Source organism: Acinonyx jubatus, chromosome B1 (genome assembly GCF_027475565.1).
Source record: "Acinonyx jubatus isolate Ajub_Pintada_27869175 chromosome B1, VMU_Ajub_asm_v1.0, whole genome shotgun sequence".
NCBI lineage: Eukaryota > Metazoa > Chordata > Mammalia > Carnivora > Felidae > Acinonyx > Acinonyx jubatus.
This window is the reverse complement of record NC_069382.1, coordinates 101300849-101320880: the sequence shown is the minus strand read 5'-3', so window position 1 is coordinate 101320880 and position 20032 is coordinate 101300849. Positions and strand designations below refer to the sequence as shown.

The 20032-nt window shown below is 39.0% G+C and overlaps 1 protein-coding gene across 5 annotated transcripts in view; it reads right to left on the bottom strand.

The window, feature by feature from the left end:
• The window catches only part of PRDM5 (PR/SET domain 5), a 206345-nt gene that overhangs the window by 28414 nt on the left and 157899 nt on the right, over positions 1-20032 (bottom strand). Inside the window, exon 15 of one of the 5 annotated variants that reach the window (XR_003421502.2) lies at positions 745-838. The exons of the other annotated variants lie outside the window; for them this stretch is intronic. The gene's annotated coding sequence lies outside the window, so the exon portion shown is untranslated. The remainder of the gene's footprint in view (positions 1-744; positions 839-20032) is intronic. 5 annotated transcript variants of the gene reach the window in all.

Here is a 20032-nt window from a genome sequence, read left to right as displayed (position 1 = left end):
GTCATTTTTTTGGCAACTGCTTGGTATACTGCTTACATGTCTAGAAACACATGTTAATTTTTGTTCCTTCACTTCTGTTGCCTCTACCAAGCCAAATATATATAATAGACTGAAAGCAGTCGTGTACATCACATTCTGGCAAAATGTTGATTTTAACTTATACTGGAAGAGTGAACCAAATACATTCATTCACTGAATAGGAGTTGCTGAAATGGCAAGCCACATATATAAGGGAGGTGTATGTATATATTTACATACATGATATGTACACATATAGACACGGTGGATGTGATAATGACAAAGGCTTGAGTTTAACAGAATTAATTCAAATTAATTCAGTGTAACACATATTGAGACCAGTCCTAGGAAAGCCACCAGAACTGTCCCTACTGATGTGCTGAGGTTTGGCACTGGGATCCAGCCGGTATCTGGCACGAATGCCCTGGGATGTTTGAGACCTGGAACAAGCCCAGGCTTTAGGGCTTTAGGGCTTTAGGCCTGGGCAGCTAGGCAGTCAGAGAATCTCAAGGGTAGACCTAAAGCTGCTCAAGGAGATTTTCAAGTGTCTGTCACTTTTTACTAAAGCGGAAAGCACTTTACACTCTGAAAGCACCACTGAAGAACTCAGACCATCCGTTTTCTGCCACGGTAAGAATTAGCCCTTGGATGAGTGGCTTCTGTCACTCACAGCTTTACCCTAGCCCAACCACTAACCCTGGAGTGAGGGGCTTCAGGTATGATTACCAGCCTCCTGCGTCTGTTGCCCATTTCTTCTTCCTCATGATTTCCAGAACACCAAATCTCAATTCAGTAATCTGCCCTAGGCATCTGTTACAATCTAGCAACAAAAAATCACAAGCAATCAGCACCATCATAATCACTGTAAACCACAGAGTTACGAAGCAAAGAAAAACTTTAGAAAAACAAGGTATGTGTTTGATAGGTCTTTAAAGTACAAAAAAAATTTTTAAAATAAAGTACAAATAAATAACATTTCATGACTAAAATTCATTGAGAAACTGCTGTCAATTTTGGTTCCTATTATTTCTATCCTATTATTTCTATCTTGATCATATAATGATATAGGAAACTAACTTGAAAAAAATACCAAATATATTTATATTGTATATGTGTATTTATAAAGTTACAAAGTCTATATTTTTGTGTATTTATAAAATTATAAACACTAGATATACATTTATATACTTATTTTACATATTTTTTACAAATAAATTATAAATTACAGTTATATATTCTGATTCTGACTCCATGCAATGATAACTTCAGAGAACACTTAGTTACACTAGTACTATTCAAATATTCATAAAAATAAAAAGACCTGGGGTGCCTGGGTGTTTCAGTCAGTTAAGCCTCTGACTCTTGGTTTTGGCTCAGGTCATGATCTCATGGGTTTGTGAGATCGAGTCCCACGCTGGGCTTTGTGCTGACAGTGCTTGGGAGACTGCTTGGGATTCTCTCTCTTTCCCTCTCTCTCTGTCCCTCTGCCATGAGCACTCTCTCTCAAAATAAAGAAACTTAAAAAAAGAGACCAATTGGTTTGTTCTTTAATTGAATTCTGTTTTTGTTTTGTAAGCACATGATATCATAGAACTTGCTATACTCATTTCTTTTGTAGAAACTCTTATCTTTCACTTTCTCAACAATAATACCCAGCCCACATGAGTATTCTGCCTTGTGTGGCATTTGACCGATGGTATTAAACTTTTAATATTCATACTTAAATACTCTCTGGAAAGAACAAAGTCATAAGGAAGGATAATAGCTGCATTACAGATTTCCTACAATGAGTAGACAAACTATTAAATAGAGAATATATGCAACAAATATGATTTCACTGGAAAATACCCAAGTCTGTGACCCCCAAAAAGATAATTTACAATTGAGAACTGAAGTTGAGATGAGAACTGAAGGAAAATTGGATTTTATAAGCAGCAGGAATATAAGTTTAAATATTCTTCAGGGGCAGTGGGACAAAAGCCTCCCTAGCAGCTATGACTCTAGGACCCCAGAAGGAGGCAATCTTCTCTCCACTGAATCACGACTGATACAGGGCATAAGGATTTAGTCTTAAGCACTGAGTGAAGAGAGAGTCAGAGCCTTAATGTTTCTTAGGGAGAGCAGATTTTTGGGTCAGTCAAATTGTAATGATATTCATATTCTTAGAACCACTAACTGCCTCATATATTATAGTGAAAAATAAAGAAACCAAAGAATAAAGCCTCTTTTATGGAGAAAAAAAAGGTATATCCATAACTATAATTTAAACTGAAACCAAAATAAATGACCTTGATCCTATAGGCCCTTTGCTTCCTTCATGAATTTAAGAATACATTTCACTCTAATATCTAGAGTTACTGAAATCAAAGCATTTAAAAAACATTCATGACCTCCTTAAGATGAAGGCAGTATGGCTAAGAGGCCCAATAGGTCCATCAAAACCATTATTCACTCAATCTGACTACTGGGCTTGATATCAACTTTCTGTGTGGCCTACTAGGAGTCATTACTGGCCTAGATGTATCTTTCTGGAAAAATATTATACCTAAAATAGCCTAAAATATTATACCTAAAATAGATCTTCAAAGATTTGAAAGGTTCTTACATTGAAAATGCTGTTTTAATTTCCAATAATGCAGAGAAACTGCAAATGAGGAATTTACATAAAGTATGAGGACTAAATTTCACCACATTGGAATTGCACTTATTAAAATGGATTACAAGGGACATGAAATAGCCCTCCTTGATGGTTTTCAAAATATTAATAATATTTTACCAAAAATAGCTTAAAAAGTGCAAGTGAAGGGAAAATGCCTGTAGAGGTCATACTGGTACTGTTGAATAATTTTTGATGAGGGGTGTCTTTGTGACAGCCATCTTGGGACATTCTCCAGCAAGAGACACTTTATAGCATGAATACTGGAGACCCTGAAATGTGGGACGGGGGAGTGCAGTGGATTTAAAAGGTACTATAGCAGCAACAAGTTGTTTTTGAACTCAATAAAAAATCAGCACCAGTTTTCTTAGAGTATTTGTAAAAGACTGGTTCATATAATATGGAAGGTAAACCTTTAAAACATCTCGATGACTATATAGTCATAATAAAGAATAAAGACTGTAGTGATAAAGATATCTAATTTCCAATCTCTGTGCTGCCCACTAGTCGTATGACTGGACAAGCTACTTAACCTCTCTAAACCTTACTTCTCTCATTTGTAACATGAGATTTTACCCCTATGTCATAAGATTTTGCTTATCATAATGCTTGGCTTATCATAATAATAATTCAATAAGGGTATTTTATATATTATATTCACTTGCTTTCTTCCATGTATTATCAAAATATGCACATAAATAATGTAATTCAAAATTGAAAAAGATACACAAATTATTAAAATATAATTGGGGTGATTTTATGAAGAAAGGGAATTATGTATGAGCCTCAATATAGCATTGTTCTTGAAATCCATTAATGGAACCTTCATATAAATAGATAGTCCTTTATTTCAAGATTCCTATGATACTTTAGTAATTAAAGTCCCTGAATAGAATGCAAGATGAATATAAAATCCTGTTTCAGAGAGCAAATAGTATGGAAAAATGTATTACTTTTCTAAGAATAATGGTCCCATTTCTTTTAAAAATTAATTGTATATTGCCTATCTTAAAAACAAAGAAAAATTCTCTTTATACATTTCACACAGCATGTACTTTTCTTTAAATCCCAAAGTATATTATTAAGGTCTAAAGATAATACAGTGGTATCGAAGCAGCAATCGTCATTTAGCTTAAATGCTAAATATTTATAGAGTTTTATTTTAGCTAAATCTGCAAACTGCTGAACATAGACTCTTTGTGGATACAGCACGTTCAGGTTCTGATACCACTCTGCCCCATCTCTTACAGGAACGGGTTCAATTGGATACAGCAACCCCAAGACAGTACATCAAGTTTCCACTGAGGATACCATGGGAAATGAAGAGACAGTTGTGTCCTAAATTTTGTCCTCACAGTAGTAATAGTAATAGCTACAGCCTTAGCAATTGAGGTATAATTTCATTAGTCTTAACCTGAAAGACAGTTTTTGTAATATAAAAAAAATGATATAAAAGATGTAAAAAATGTTAGTTTAGGGTATAGAATTGCTTGGAATGAACACTTGTCTTTACATCACAGTTGTGCATTTCTAAGCAGAAAGCACCTAGGATCCTTGCTTATCTTCTTCCTTCATTCCCTCGCTGGGAAACAAAAGTCTGTGTTGACTCATTACTACCCACAGCATCAATCAATCATATCTTCTTGTCCCAGCACAGAAATCTCCATGTGGTCTTGTGGAACTTGCCTCGTCCCCCACCTTATGCTGCAGTTCTCTCCAACACACACTGCGGGCTCTACCCAACGCACAAAGCACAACTTCGTAACTTGGCACACACTGCTCAGTTGATTTGGCATGCCCTGCCCCCAATTCTGCTCTTTTCCCTAGAAAGCTCATACCTATGCTTTCTGACCCAATTCAAACTTCTTCAGTGAACTCTACCTGGTCTCCCTCGGGTAAAGTTAGCTGCTATATTTTCCACGTTCCAATGTTCCTGTCACACACTGATCCTCTCTCTGAAACAGTATGCCTTTTATTAATGTAAGTTGTCTGTCTCCCCTCTGGGTATGCAGAAAACTCCTGATGGCTGAGAACAAGTCTTAGAAATTGTGTCCTTTCGGGGCGCCTGGGTGGCGCAGTTGGTTAAGCGTCCGACTTCAGCCAGGTCACGATCTCGCGGTCCGTGGGTTCGAGCCCCGCGTCGGGCTCTGGGCTGACAGCTCAGAGCCTGGAGCCTGCTTCCGATTCTGTGTCTCCCTCTCTCTCTGCCCCTCCCCTGTTCATGCTCTGTCTCTCTCTGTCCCAAAAATAAATAAAAAACGTTGAAAAAAATTAAAAAAAAAAAAGAAATTGTGTCCTTTCAACATCAATGAAGATCTATTTAGGAAGTCCATTTTTACAGAAAAGATATATAAATACCAGTAGGCTTATGTATGACATTATAAGACATAAAATTATATTGCTGAATGATTGAATGAACAAATGAAATAAGCTCTAAGGAAAAGAACAGAGAAAAGGAAAACTGTAATATACAACTGAAAAGAATGAATGAATATAGTATAAATAATGCCATCAGTAAGATATGTCCGTGGCAAAAGTGGCTGCGAAGCCTGGATAGAAAGTGATGCCTGGGACGCTTAGATGGTTCAGTTAGTGAAGCGTCCGACTTCAGTCCAACTTCAGCTCAGGTCATGATCTTGTGGTTCATGAGTTCCAGCCCTCCATTGGGCTCTGTGCTGACAGCTTGGAGCCTGGAGCTTGCTTCAGATTCTGTCTCCCTCTCTCTCTGCCCCCCCTCCCCTCTTTCTCTCTCTCTCAAAAATAAATATTTAAAAAAACCACAAAAAACAGAAAGTGACACCTGACCAGGAGCTTTAAGAAGACCTAAGATCTCCTCAGGGAAAAGTTAGAGTGGGGAGAAGATAAAAGAGGCCAGAACACAAGGATTATTTTATTTGTACCATCAAGAAATACTGAAGCAGATGCATAAAAACACAGTGAATTTGGGAGAAAGACCCATGGTCCAGACTGGCCAAAGCCCAGGATGTATCTGTGTTCTCGAGAAGAGAAGGGCTGGACGGTGGAGTGGCAAGTGGTATGACCAGTAGGACACAGGGCACCTCTGGCTACACTATCTGGGCGTCAGTGAGAGCCACCCTGGGGTTGCTTCTGTTTATTTTGTTTTCTTTAGTGACTGAGACACATGATAAAATCTGAGTCATAAGTATTACTGTGTCAGTCATACATGGGATAGAGTATACCAGTGTTTCTTTTAAAAAAAATTAACGTTTATTTATTTTTGAGAGACAGAGTGCGAGCAGGAGGGAGGCAGAGAGAGAGGAAAACACAGAATCTGAAGCAGGCTCTAGGCTCTGAGCTGTCAGCACAGAGCCCCCACACGGGACTCGAACTAATGAACTGTGAGATCATGACCTCAGTCAAAGTTGGACGCCTAACTGACTGAGCCACTCAGGTGCCCCAAGACCAGTGTTTCTTAAATTGTTTTGTAGAATGCTAGTCCCAGGGAGATGTAGTAGAACATATACACACGTCTCCACTCATTCACTCACTCACTCACTCACTCACTCACTCACTCTGCTCAAATTACCATGGCAAACGCTAGGTCAAACAAACTATAAGAGATGTCTTTACTGCTGAACTTTTCAGAACCTGTGATATGCTTGTGGAGATCACACAATTCCGAGGAAGACTGCACATATGGTTTTTCTACGTAATACTACAAATTCCTCTCCTTTGGCTTTGATGCCACCTCTTTTCTCCGGGTTCTCCTTCAGCTTCTTTGACTGCTTTTCCTCAGTTTTCTTTTGGAGGATGTTCTGCTACTCAATCATTTTCTCTTCATTCCATGGAGACTTCATGAATGAGCTTTCTACTCCCTCAGACTAAACTCCCATGTTTTTCCTGACACCTTCTCTGCCTGCACTCTTCTCCTATAGTGAGGCAGGTACCCCTCCTATGTGGGTTCACAGCACCCTTGGGATACTTCTATCATGGTCCCTGCCATGCTCTGATTATCTCCTCCAGATGCTCCATTCAGAATCTTTAAAAACTAGAACGTTTCCTTAACTCTTCCTTGAATACACAGCACATAAGACAGACACTAACTCAGCAAAAGTTAGCTGGCCAACTGAAACTAAACACATGCTTTCCTAAGTCTTAAAAAGTTGCAATTAGAAACACACCACATTGGTCAAAAAAAGTTTCTTTAATCAGGAGTTCTCTATATATGCAACAAATATTTAAAGTCGTTGGTAAGCAAAGTTAAATAGAAACTGTCACAGAAACCTCTATGATAAATTCTTTTGTTTTTAATGTTGAGGGCTTTATGTGAGATGATCAAGAAAAGCCATATGTCATCCCCAGTATTCGCAACTTAGGACACAGGGATCCGATTTTATTCCCATCATTCAGGATAACAGTAATATCAATCAGCTAACCAAATACTTCATAAGTAATCCCTTCAAATGAAAATCTGTCTGAATTTTACATTACTCATAAGCTCAAACCTTCTCCAATACCTCAGTTAAAATATCCCAGCTGTGGGAATAGTCCGACTGAAGGTTACGTGACAGATAACAAAAAAGTCACTTGCATGATATCTGTCTCATGTACCCTATTGGGGCAGGAAAGAGTTGCTCATTTAAATGCTGAAAAGAGCTCTCCTGTCAGGTCTGGAAGGAGGATGGGAAATATGGCCTTTTGATTTTAGGCACAGATACCTTATTCCTTGCTGTAGAGCAGTGGAAAAAAGAAGGGAGACCAAATGGATACTAGGAAAAAGGCTCTAGGAAAGGATATACTGTTTCTCCAGGGATGGTGAGCCTAGGAGTATTTTCCTGAAACGTTACCTTATCCCTACCCAAAGCTCCCAGGACAGAATAATCAAAACTTATCGGCAAGCTCAGCTGAGTCTGAGGTATCACTGAATCAGAGAACAAAGAAATCTCTAAGATTTAAGAACAAAGTAATTTGATAATTAGAGTGGGGCTGGTTCTGGCCACTAAGCAGCTAGAAACAAAGTATTTAGCAGTGTCTGACAAAGCCAAAATTCTGAGACTACTGACCTTTCAATGTTGAGGGCGTCTCAACTGCCCGTATCATCTGTCCTCTACTTACTCTGTAAGCCTTCTTTCTATCATTATTATTTATTATTATACCCTCTGTATGCTCCAGGAGCCACCACATAAAATTACCTGAAACTCCCAGGCACCTTGTACTAGAGATTCAACCATGTATCCCTAGTACCTAGCACAACTCTGGCACAAGGTATGCATAAAAAAACATTTGCAGAAGAAATAAGTTCTCCTATATCCTGGAATCTAAGAGAGACAACGTTTACATCCATGATCACAACCTCAATTCCTTGGAACAGTGATATATCTGTGTAAATTGATTTCCCATTATTAACAAAGTACTAAACTTTGCAAATAATCTACAACCTTTTCTACAAATGAGATGGGTTTTAATGCTTTCCCTAATAACATTAAATGAGAACATAATTGTTCTCATTCATCTCCATCCCAATGCTGTCTCAAATGAGCAACAAGCAGTGGGAGATAAGGCTGAAGCTTGAAGAATTTTACATGGTCTATGCTGTAGCCCAAGGTGCATGGCCCACCTGAACTTCATCTGTCAGGACAGCTAAACAGAGCAGTATGGCTCCATCAGAGGACCACAGACTTCTAGCTTCCCTCTTTCTTCCCTCTGAGAATAAAGTCTTTAGAGACTGATAATAAGAAAGGCCCAAGAGGGCAGTGAGGTATATGTCAACATGGTACATTAAGCACAGAGCAACAGGGGGATAATCACCTATTGTTGCCTAGAAAGAAAGAACTGCCTCCCATTCACTGTAACCTAGGGAAACACAGACATGCAGACGTTAATAGGAGACACCAACAGTCCAAAGAAGTACCACTGTGACACAGGAGAGGGTCATGACAAAGGCACTTCAGGACTTGGCTTGGGATCCAGCACTTCCCCACTCCATCACTTTGCGCCCTTGTTATTTTTTATGACTTAAAATAACGTCCTTATTGTTCGCCTTTCCTAATGGACATGAGGCAGGGCCTGTAACACTATGGTTTCTGGCACATAGTGGGCACATGACAGATATCTGCTAAATGCACATGCTCTTGTCTTCTCATACCTTTTGAGTATGAGAAGGAATTGTTGATTAAGCAAGAATTACACTTATTATCATAACCAGACTCCAAACTCACTGAGGGTGAGGATAATGTCTGATCTGTTTATTGCTGTATTCTCAGTTTGTAGCACACTGTACTCCTTAAACAAATGTTTGTTTGAAGAAATGAAGAATGAGTGAATTCATATACCTTATCTAGCTACATATTTGTTGGTAAATTTGAAATAGTTCACTTCTGATATAATTTTACTTCATTCATTCAAATCAGTGGTCTGATAACCACTAGGAGCCAGGCACACAGATGCTGAGAAAAAGGAGCTGTAATATATCTGTCCACACGGAAGTCAAGGTCTAAATAAGAGAAAGATATAAACAAATTGTAACAGTAAGTTTGTTAAATTCAAAAAGAGAGGTTTGTGTATTTCAAACAGCTTCAATCAGAAAGTGTCCTAATCAGGAGGAAAGTCCTAACCAAGGAACATCCCAACTAACCTGTCTTTTCATGATCATTACATTTGAGCAGAGACCACCCATAATTGTGTTTGCCAGACCACCATCCCCAAAGGCAAGAATTACACACCAGAGGCCCCCAAACAGGTAGCATTCCTGATCTAAACACTGCCAGAAAACCCAGTTTCAGACTCTTTGGTTGTCATTTAACTTTCTAAAAATTACTGAAAAGAAAATGTTATGATGGTGATGAGCCTGTTCACTTCAGCCATCCCAATATCACACCAATTATAAAGCCTACTATTTAAAATTTTTTTAATGTTTATTTTTATTTTTGAGAACAGAGAGACAGAGCATGAACAGGGGAGGGTCAGAGAGAGAGGGAGACACAGAATCCGAAGCAGGCTCCAGGCTCTGAGCTGTCAGCACAGAGCCCAACGTGGGGCTCGAACTCATGGACCATGAGATCATGACCTGAGCCAAAGTCAGATGCTTAACCAACTGAGCCACCGAGGCACCCCTACAGGCTACTATTTAAAAGAAAGCCCTTCGTTTAGCCAATTTATACAATTTTTAGTATTACATAAGCAGATGTGCCATTAGACTTTGAATTCGTGAATTAAGTTGTATATAAGTATCATGACAGCCTTTAAAGTTCACACATTTCTGGGTCTCTCAAATCCTTTTTAGAACAGCAAATGCCTTTATAAACAATTGTCTGTACTATTTGTTAAACTACATATGTATTATTTATTTATTTATTTATTTATTTATTTATTTTTATATATTTTTATTTTTATTTTTTTTAAATTTACATTCAAATTAGCATATAGTACAACAATGATTTCAGGAGTAGATTCCTTAGTGCCTCTTACCCATTCAGGGCATCCCCCTCCCACAACCCCTCTTGTAACCCTCAGTTTGTTCTCCATATTTATGAGTCTCTTCTGTTTTGTCCCCCTCCCTGTTTTTGTATTAGTTTTGTTTCCCTTCCCTTATGTTCATCTGTTTTGTCTCTTAAAGTCCTCATATGAGTGAAGTCATATGATATTTGTCTTTCTCTGACTGACTAATTTCGCTTAGCATAATACCCTCCAGTTCCATCCACATAGTTGCAAGTGGCAAGATTTCATTCCTTTTGATTGCCGAGTAATACTCCATTGTGTATATATACCACATCTTCTTTATCCATTCATCCATCAATGGACATTTGGGCTCTTTCCATACTTTGGCTATTGTTGATAGTGCTGCTATAAACATGGGGGTACATGTGTCCCTTCAAAACAGCACACCTGTATCCCTTGGATAAATGCCTAGTAGTGCAATTGCTGGGTCATAGAGTAGTTCTATTTTTAGTTTTTTGAGGAACCTCCATACTGTCTTCCAGAGTGGCTGCACCAGATTGCATTCTCAACATATGTATTTTTTAAAGTTTATTTATTTTGAGAGAGACAGAGACGGTGCAAGTGGGGGAGGGGCAGAGAGAAAGAGGAAGGGAGAGAATCCCAAGCAGGCTCCATGCCCAGCACAGAGGCTGACACAGGGCTCTAATTCATGAAACTCTGAGATCATGACCCGAGCTGAAACCAAGAGTCTGTCACTTAACCTCTACTGAGCCACCCAGGTGCCCCTAAACTATATTTTTAAAATCATATTTTCCAGGGGGCACCTGGGTGGCTCAGTAGATTGAGCATCTGACTTCAGCTCAGGTCATGATCTCATGGTTGATCTCATCATGATCTCTGGAGCCTGCTTTGGATTCTGTGTCTACCTATCTCTCTGCCCCTCCCCTACTCACTCTTTTTCTCTCAAAAATGAATAAACGTTAAAAAAATTTTTTTAATTATATTTTCCCAATTACAAAATATAGCTTCATTGCTAATGATATCACGATCCAATAGCTAATTCTGTTAAGGAACATACTGTAAGTGCTTACTTTAGTACTTTGTCCAGAAATGTCAACCACTTTAAAATGCATAAGTGTATCATAAAATTAAAATCGTACGTATTCAGCATTGGACAATATTTACCACTTGTTCTATTTACCTACCACTGTGTAATAAGCCATCTCCAAACCTAGTGACCTAAAATAAGTAGTTATTTGTGGACTGGATCTGTGGATTCAATGTGTACTGACACAGTTGTGTGGGCTGGGTTTGTGGGCTGAATGGGGACTGACATGGTTTGTGGGCTGTTAACAGAGACATCAGTTCTCTGTCTCAGTCTCTCCTGTAATTGCAGGAGATGGTTGCAGCCATGTGAAGGTTCAAATAGGCTAGGTGTCCAAAATGGCTTACTCTCATGACTGGCAGTTCGTGTTGGCTGTTGTGTGGAGTGCCTATCTCCAAATGATGTGTGATCTTCCCAGCATGGGTCCAAGAGATACAAACAAAAGCTACAAAGTTTCTTATGACCTACCCTCTGAGCTTCTAGAATATTACCTCCGCTGTATTCTATTATTGATTGGTCAAGCAAGTCACTGTAGCCAGGCCAGATTCAAAGGAAGGGAAGGTAGACTCTACTTGCGGATGTAAAGAGCAGCATGTGCATACAAGAAGGGAAAAAACTAATGGCAGCCATATTGAAAACATTACGACACCAATATTCTAACTAACACATGTTACATTTTAGATGAATGATTCTAGGTTTGTTCGTTTTGTTCCAAAATATCAAGTTAGGCATGGAAATACTCAATGATAATGTAAGTACTATTAAAAAAATTCTGCAGAAAAATCACACTTCATGCCTGGGACCAGTTCAATCCATCACATCAATGTAACTCTACCCTTATAATCCTAAATACAGTGAAAGAGAATTTAACTCCACAAAATACTTTTGTCCATTTTCCTATAGGATAATTTACCTATCCAATACATTTGTCAAAAGTATGAAATCCAATTTATTTTACGTTTTTGTCTCTTACTCTCAAATCCTAAGGAAATTCAGGGAACCAATCATCATGTTCTAGAATGCCTGAACCATAAGTCCTATTTTAAAATTAGGAATATCATTTGATATGCCAGAAAAGTATTCCTAACCAGAGAACTGAAAACTTTCTTTGCTAATAATTTTAAGAATGCTGACTAACTCATGAGCGTAGTTGCACAGAGGATTAAAAAAGGAGGCACTCGGCCAAACGGGTTGATGACCATCAAAAATAATTTTCACAGAAAAGAAAAAGAGAAAAAGAAAGGGAGAAAATGCTGTCAGTCCCTGAAAGGGAAGTTATTTTTCAAATGGTCTGATTTTCCCTTTTACAAAGGGAAAATCTATCTTATTGTGATAGAATAAGAATGTTTAATTTCATGAAGGTGTATTTTCTGAGCCAAATAAAATATAATAGTCTCAAAGCCATTTATCTTAAATGATTTGCAAGGCATATAAAATTCCAAGAAATATGTGTAGAAACAATAAAAGATTTACTAATTCCAAAACCAAATTAAAGATGTTTTCAAATAGTGGCAATGAGCCATACCCTTTAGTCCCCAAAAGCACAAAAGCTGGTGAGATTTCGAAAAATAAAAAATAAAAGCAAATTACAATGTTTTCTCTAAAGCCGTAATAAAGTTTTAAAATGTTATTAAATTTATTTTTAATCTCTTTCTCTTTTCTATATACAAAACTACTCTAGGGATGTCTGGGTGGCTCAGTCGGTTAACCATCTGACTTTTGGTTTAGGCTCAGGTCATGATCTCATGGTTGCGTGAGTTTGAGCCCGGCATCAGTCCCCTCGCTGACAGCGCAGAGCCTGCTTGGGATTCTCTCTCTCCCTCTCTCTTTGGCCCTCCCCTGTTCACATGGCCTCAGTCTCTCTAAAATAAATAAATAAATAAATAAACAAACAAACAAACAAACAAACTACTTTAAATCTCTAAATCTACTAGCTACTCTTCCTGTCTCCATGTGGAACATCACCATATTCTGAAGTGCCCCTTCCAAGCATCCCAGGTTCATCTGGGACTCCTCCCTATTCTTCATCACCTACAGGTAGGACGTGTCTAAACCGTTTCAATACCATTTCAAAGGTGTCTTTCACCTATGTTCCTACTTTCAAGTCCAATGGCCACCCAGTGTGAGCTCCCTGTCTAGCACAGCTGACTCCAGCATGCCTCCTGACTGGGTCTCCCTGCCTCCAGTACTGCCTCCTTTCATTCACCTTTGAGTGTATCTTCAGAGCAGCCTTTTCAATAGATTGCTGATCATGTCACCCCTACTCAAAATAAAACACATCACACAAAACAACATGCTTCCAGGATTCCTACCAAATCAGTCCCAGCCTGTTGCCACTGCAGCCAGACTTCAATGTGCATCCTCAGACTTAGTCATGGCAGACAGGCCACCTTACAGGATCCTTAGCTACTATCTCTCTCACTCTGCCCCTGCGGTTACATCTGCCTAGCATGCCCTCCTCCATAATTCTCAAAGCTCAACTGAAATACCACCCTCTCTCTCTCTGGCATTTCCTGGAATGAGCTTACCCACCCCCTTCCTGATTCAGCAGATTTGCTTCTGCATCTGTCTCTAGGTTTCTTGTGAATGCCTCATAATGTGTTCATGAGGACTGCAAGCCAATTCTTGCCCTTAAAAGACCCCTTTCTGTTCTCAACCAAGGCTACAAAAATCCTATACAATGTTCCTGTAGCTGGGGAAATTCTTATTGCCTCTTCCTCCTCTTAGTATCCACTTCTCACTCCTCCTCTTCACCCGTAATGAATTAACTCTTCTTTTTCCTTCAACATCAAGCTTACGCTGCATCCACATGATGCACCAGCTGGGTGCTCTGGTGATATTTTTATATAGTTTTCAAATTGCTACATTGGTATACCATCCCCAAAGCCTCCAGATAAATTCAGCAGTGCCTGATGCCCATGGACTCAGAGACATCCCACTCCAGTCTGGCCTTAGAGACCCAGGGTCTTATGGCATGGTGGCAAAAGAAAGTGCAAAGTGCATGAGTTTGCTAAACCCACCAAAAAACCTGAACTACCGGAGGATCTGGGATAGGAAGATTCATGAAGAAAATTAACAAAATATAAACAACATAAAAGACTTGCTGTTACTTTTAACCACTGGCAATTACTTGCATTTTCATATTTGTAAGAACTAATCTGGCTATTCCCACAAACAAGGCTAGAGAGACAGCTGTGATCTTGAAAGTTATGTAAGCTAATTGGGTTTCTAAGTGGTGTTCAAAAGGCAGACTTTCTGGAATAACTTTCTAATTTGTCCAGGTGCTTTCCGTGTTGAACATCACAAATGATGAAGTAAGATGTGAAACCTTCAGTAGTAAATAATTATAAAAATAATTCCTTTTGAACCTAATGTTGACAAAATGGATATTTATAAGAATGTGCCCTATCTCAGTGAGTGTTTTGGCTCTAAGACAATAAAAACCCAAGGTCCATAATTGCAGATGATTTTTGTTCCTAAGTGTACTGTACTAACTTGCACTTGAGACATTACACATAAAGATATCTACCTCAGATATAGTTTAGGGTGGTCAAGAAGACCTTTTAGAAAAAGGACTATAGCGATAAGGAGGGGAGAGGTCTGCCAGTGTGCCTAGAGCATCTCTAAGCCTAAAACCCCTGGGAAAATGAATACTTCCTTTTGAGCTTGTTTCAACAAGCCTTGGTTTGAAGCCAAATTAAGGAATCCCTCCCACGCCCACACAAAAGAAGTCTTGCTCCCCACAAGAGGTGGTCTCCTCCAACACCCAAGCAGAGGAAAAAGTCCAGGAACGGTAGAAGAGAAGCGAGATAAGGAGAGATACTTGGACAAGTGATGAGAAATGACTCCCAATGCACTGCCCTGTGGGAGGCCTGCCAAGCCCTTGCCCCGAGGCAGACTGACCTCTCCACAGCCTGGGAAACAGAAGTGCTTTGTACAAACCTAACACAGTGGTCTATGCCACATGAGTCTGTAAATAGGGATGCTTCCCTAACTAAATGGAGGTGTTAACTAAGGGAGTGTAAGATTTTCTGCTTTTATCAGCTTCCAGGCAGATAATTAATCTAGAGATATTACATACAAGAAGTTATCCCAACAGACCCAGACAGCTATGATAAACTATTGCTTTTAAAATGTTTAAAAACACAAAGAACATCACTCCCGCCCTAACAAGAAAAATAAAAAGAGCTGGATAATCTACATCATTGTTTTGAACCCAAGGTCATGGGACATTTTGTGAGCTTAGGTCACCAGACAAGCAGGTGAACTAAATGCCACAGAAGTGGAAGATAAGAACTGCTTCCCCTTTGCCTCAGCACAGAGGAAGTGACAGCTGTCACCTAAGTGAGTAGGAAGAAAACAAGTACAATGTTAAAGCGTTCTTAAAGGCCCATTGTGTGTTCTGGGGATAGCTCAGATTAGAATCATGGGGACCCAAGTACCCTAGAAGTCCACACCAATCACAGCTTCTTTTCCATTGGCTCCACCATGTGCTCATGAGAAAGATTAGGGGCAGGCCAGGACTTATCTGTGTTCTGGTCCTTGCATGATTACAAGGTGGTGATGGGCCACCGCCAGGGAATAAGCACAACACCACCATGGCCACAGTCCCTTCTGATGCAGGAAACAAATGCCTCTTCTCTGCCATGTTTTGTATCTTATCTCTGTCAGGAGGCAAAGCCATCTGCTGCTGGGACTGAGGCAGGAAACCCTGGTACACCCTGGTCTCAGGAAAGGGCTCTGTCTCTGGGGAAGAACGGAACCTTGCCCACACCCTGCACCCTGCACTGGCTTAAAGGGGAGGTACTCTTGGACTTGCTTTTGCCCAAGGTCCGCAATGAGGTGCACAAGAGGTCTGCTGCTGTCAGAAGAGGAGCAGAAACCTCACTTATGCCCCAAACTTTCCATTGACACGAGGCCAAGTTCAGCCACCAGACCTTCTAGATCTGTGCTGTAAAAAATAACTTTCTGCAATGACAGAATTGTTTTATAGCTCTGCTGTTCAATAGAGTAGCCACAAGCCACACGTCCTATTAATCACCTTTAATTTTAATTAAACTACAATTCATTGTAGTTACAATTAATTGCAATTACATTTTATTTTATTTTTTATTTTAGAAACAGAGAGAGAGTGAGAGTGAGCAAGCATCAGTTGGGGAGGGGCAGAGGGAGAGAGAGAATCTTAAGCAGGCTCCACACTCAGTGCAGAGCCCGACATGGGGCTTGATCCCACAACCCCGGAATCATGACCTGAGCCAAAATCAAGAGTTGGATGCGCCACTGACTGATCCACCCAGGTGTCCCTACAATTACATTTTAAATAGCCAATGCAGCTAGTGCCCAGGTCACTGCAGCTCTAGACCTGAACTAAGGCAGAAGCAGAAGTTGCCCACCACTTGGTAAGAGCAGGAATGCTGAGAAAGCTCTATCTCAGAAGCTCAGGTGCATAGCACCTGCCTCATCCTAAACCTAGAGGTAGAGAGGCAAGAGTCCTCTGCCCCACTCACATCTCATGCTGAGTAACAAGCACCAGCAGATTACAACCAGTAGAGATGCAAAGGCGGAGAGGAAGAGAGGGAGAGACAGGGAGAGAAGGTGACCTCTTCTGTGGCAAAGGCATACGGGGTCTGTCAGCAGAGTAGAATTACTGCAGAAAACTCCTGACCATCCAGACCATCCACCAAGAACATGTAAACAGCAGCCCACCATGGGAGGAGCTTAAAAGCTATGGTAACTATAGCAACAAGAGACCCAAAGTTAGTTCAACTGTTGACTAGATTAGCTCAATCCCTCACATTAATGATCTGTCTGAAAAAGAGGTGTGCCTATTCCCAGGTATAAATAATATTTACATTGGTCTCTACTAGTCTTTTACACACAGTAATAGGCACTGAATCAAAATTTTGTGTGACACACAAAAAGCAACCCCCCTAAACCCGTTATCAACAGACAGAATAGGCAACACAACAAGACTCAAAGATGGTCCAGATGGCGAACTGATCAAATAATTTAAAATAACTATAATTAATATTTTAAGAATCCAGTGAAAAGGTGGACATGTACAAACAAATGGGCAACTTTAACAGAGACATGGAAATGACTTTTTAAAAGCCAAATGGAAATATTAGAAGTGAAAAACATGATATCAACGATTAACTCCTTTGGGGCACCTCGGTTAAGCTTCTGACTTTGGCTCAGGTCATGATCTCATGGTTTGCGGGTTCGAGCCCTGCACTGGGCTCTGTACTGACAGCTCAGAGCCTGGAGTCTGCTTAAGATTCTGTGTCTCCCTCTCTTTGCCCCTCTCCCGCTCATGCTCTGTCTCTCTCTGTCTCTCAAAAAGAAATAAACATTAAAAAGTAAACAAAAGATGAACTCCTTCAATAGGCAGACTGGGGACAACAGAGGAAAGATTCAGTGGAACTGAAAATATCTGAACGGAAAATAGAAACACAAAGACAAGAAGAAGAACACTGTGATCTGTGATCAAAAAGCAAAAAGCAAACCTAGCAAAACAAAAACAGAAGAGAACTACCAAGAGCTATGGGACAACATCAAACAATCTAACATATATACTTGACATCCCTTAAGAAAAAGAAAGAAAGGGACCAAAGAAATAATAATAATAAAAAAATAGCTGAGAATTTTTCCAAAATGTAACTATTAATAACAAATATAGATACAAGCAGGATGGATACATCTAGCACAACAGAGTGTAAGTGCTGAAAACCAAAAATAAGGAGAATATACAATATATTGGAGGAAATGGATAAAAAGAAATCAAAAAAGGAAATTAAGTCTTGGACTTAAGCTGTGGCCTCTCCATAGGAGACCAATGAGTGTTTAGCCTTTTAGTAAAATGTGGATTGTAGCAAAGCTGTCTCCCACACTTGCAGCCCTTACTGGACCATATAAACAATACTTGAGTGAAAGGATTTTGTGTTCCTTCACAAAGGCATCCATGCAGTAACCACAGAATGTAAATCTGAGGATGCAGGCACGGCATGGCATTTTGTGCAGACTCACCAAAACTTCTCAAAGACGTAGCTTGCTGAATAATATAGTTTTTATTGTAGCGGAATTCAAATTATCTTTTGAAATAAGTCAAAAATGCCCGGAATTAGAGCTATCTGAATACCAAACGTAATGGGAGTACAAAACTGAAACTGAAATGTGTTATGGACCAAATGTAATGATATCATCTTTGCATTTGTTCCTGTAAAACCCCAATAAGACTGGGAAAATAAAACTTGCACAGCTTGCTCCTCTACAACTGTTTTTAAAAGTATCTTTCGGTTTTTGATATTAATTAGATTGCCTCAGTGGATAATCTTAGCTTTTGGAAAGTTGTGCTAATATGCAGAGGATATCTGTATCTATTTAATGCTTAGGAGATACAATTTCAAAACTAAAGCTGCCTGTTATAAAACACAATGCACGAAAAAGAATTTAAAGAAGAGTTTGAGGCAAAACCTGAAAGGCTCGTATCTATTTAGCCTGTTCTTTGGGGTACTCTATTATTTGTAGGGAATACTGTCTAAAATCCTGGGTGCTTCTGTTTGAGGCACTGTCAGGTGTTCCCTTAATCAAAGGGTCGGATTTGTTTTCTTTTTCTGCAGTTAGTGCTTGAGAGCTGCTAAAAGGTACCACCTGCACCTGGACACCTTGAGGCAGTTTCAGGATCCTAGAGTCAAGGCTCAAATATTCAAATGAACATGAGGCTTTTAAATTTGGGGTCATTACTGCAGTTTGTTTAGTTTAAAAATATATGGAAAGTACACTAGTCAGTAGAATGAAAATATTTAAGTAAATAAAAAGCAAATGTGTGTAGTAGGTAAGGGGGTGGTCTCTGTAGCCAATCTGTTTGCGTTCCCATCTCAGCTCTGATACTTACTTGCTTGTGCCTCAGTTTCTCATTTTTTAAAAAGGAATCATAATAATACCTACCTTAAAAAGCCCTAAATTTTTTTTTAAATTTACTAACAAATTGTTATGAGCTTTTAATAAACAAATTATTATGAGGCTTCTTAAATGAATTAATGTGAAGGCCCAGACTAGTACCTGGCATGTGATTGGTGGTCTTTGTATTTATTATAATTATTTCTATTAGTGTCATTAATAAACTTTATATTAAAACAAAGTAAAAATGGATTAGTTGAATTGGAAATATCATACTTTCTTGAGAGAACCCAAAAGACTTTTTTATTTCCTGCTGTGACTTAAACAGACTCTTCTGTGGTATAATCGTGTTTATTGTAGGTCATCATGTGGAATAATATAATATGTTCCCATAATGCCCAGAATTGGTTAACGTCACTAGTTTTGATGAGAGGGACCAGGATTCCTTTGCTGGTATACCGGCATCTTTAAAACACATTATTAACACTACTATAAAAACTGTACACATATAAGATAATTTCCTAAACTGAACTAAAAACAACTTAAATATCTTTAATAGTACTAATTGTAAAAAAAAAAATATTTTGACTATGCACATTTAAGTCATATTATGAGCAGTCATATTTGCCTCATCCTTTATTGTTTACGAAGTAATTGTATATCCCATAAGTACTCCAATTACTAATATTCATATAATATAAATATGATGTTATAAACGAGAACAAGAAACCCGCTATGGATTTGCTTTAATGAGTAGAGAAACTGCCCGTGTCCTCCACCAGAAAGACAAGAAGAGTTATTTTCTTAATAGGACCTCAGAGGGTATCTTTTATGGCCTACAGAACTGGAATGGAAGGCTAGAATATTATTATACTGGAAAGGATTTTATTATTATGTGTTTTCTCTAAAGTTTTTATTTTATAGTTAAGGTAAAAAGTGAAATCCAGGAAAGGCCT